Source organism: Schistosoma mansoni, chromosome 6 (assembly GCF_000237925.1).
Source record: "Schistosoma mansoni strain Puerto Rico chromosome 6, complete genome".
NCBI lineage: Eukaryota > Metazoa > Platyhelminthes > Trematoda > Strigeidida > Schistosomatidae > Schistosoma > Schistosoma mansoni.
In genome coordinates, this window is record NC_031500.1 from 10,270,715 (window position 1) to 10,272,740 (window position 2,026).

Here is a 2,026-nt window from a genome sequence, read left to right on the forward strand (position 1 = left end):
GTTTCCTCCTATTGCGGGATCATGGATGCGCACTGCTGAGGAGTCCCACAACAGGACAAAACGACCGTCCAGTGCTTCCACGTTTTCCATGGTGGTCTAGCTTCAATTGATTCATGATCTCAACTATTAAAATGACTACATATATCTTTTCCTGAAATTCATCATAGAAATTCGCTTTGAATTTAATAGATCGTTACGAATGTTGTCACTTAGTAATAATAATAGCCATTATTATTATTATTATTATTATTATTGTACATACCTGTATGTGTTTGAATTAACGTAATACTTGAAATTATTTTTGTTTATTAAGAGTGAAAAGAAAGAGATCAATTTTCGAAAATTGAATCCATTAAAATCTTTTATTTCACTGATGTGTCTGAAGTGGAATGTTTACTACTCTACATAAATCAAGTGTAGAGTGTGAATAATAAACAAATACGTGAATGAATTCATGTAATGAAATTGTATGATTTAGAAGAAGAGAAGTATAAGGTAGAGGGGGACAGGAAGAACAAGAGCTTGTGATGCAGTTAGAGATTGTTATATCCTGAAGGGAATTATGAATGGTAACCTTGAGGACTATTTATCGACCAATACTATGTGTTTGTTTTTATTGTACAACTGTTAACTAACTAAACTATTCATATTCGCATCCCTCTTATTATAAGCTTTGTTTTGACCTATGAACTATTACTATACGGTTTACCATTCTTGAGTTATCCCCAGTCTGTTAATTACTGTTCCCTCTATACACAGCCACTTTTGGCTGAATCATGTACAAATGTTATTTTCTATTTCATGGTATATAAAACCAGTATGTTTGAGAATAATGATTCATACTGCAGAGGCTGAGATTGGTGTTTTGGACTACCCCCAAGTGCCCTGGTACGGTCGAGAGTGGGGAGAGTCCGCTCTCCCTCGAAAAATGCTCTCATATGGCCACGCACATATAGCCTCTGCCAGGGAAGTCCTACTCACTGCCTTCTCACACCAGCGGTGTTGTTTACGAAATTGAGAGGGCGAAAAGCGAATGTCCGGTGCTTTAACCGGGTTTGTGGATACGGAAAGTCCACCTAGGGGAGTTGGAAAACCCTCATTCCAAACCAATGGCGCACATAGTCTGACTCCAGTATCCTGAGGGAACAAATGACGTATGAATCAATCGTTGGTCACCGGCTACCATGGTACTGAATCTCCTTGAGATGCTCCACTGCCTTGTGGATCAGACCTTTAGGTCAAAGACTTCAGGTGTGGCCCCTTAAGAAAACCACCTGCTTCAGTTTGGGCATCTGGGCAGTATCACAGCCCTCACACAAATCAAATGAGATTTGTGTGGCGCATATGTATTCGGTGTCTCTTTGTACCAATATTTATGTGTTCAAATAAATAAATAAATAAAGTTTTGGACTTAACTGGCTGGGCTAGGCAGAAAGCAGGATCGACAAGTACTCTAGACCGCTAGTACGGGTTTTATGTGTCACTGGTACGATCAATCAACCACTGCTCTCCAATTGGCGGTCTTGTCACGTCATATATATAAACAGCCCATTCAGGAACACACGTTATAACAGAGATAATCCAGAATTTTATGAGTCTCAATAACTAATCAATATATGTGGATATAATTATGGTGAATGTTGTCTATTCTACAACTGTAAACATGTTTCTTCTTCAAATCAACTTCTTTCCAATTATCATATCAGTTGATAAATAACCAAATGAAGAAAATTCTACTCATTTGTAATTTTGACTTGTGGTTATTCTAAATGGTGAGCAATAATTTGACCGATTGCAATGCGGGGGACCTGTGACACTAACTGCTTCACCAATCGTCTATGACATATAATCATATATTGAAAAGGGATAATTACATAATTCAATCAATTTGTTATATTTGTTGGTTGTAGATCCTTAATTGTATGGTGTGATAACTGTGTTCAGAAAGTGATGTATAGACTAATTGATGCTAACTACTACTCATCTTTATTACTAGTGTTCGTGTTCTCACTATATGTCTTCGAAT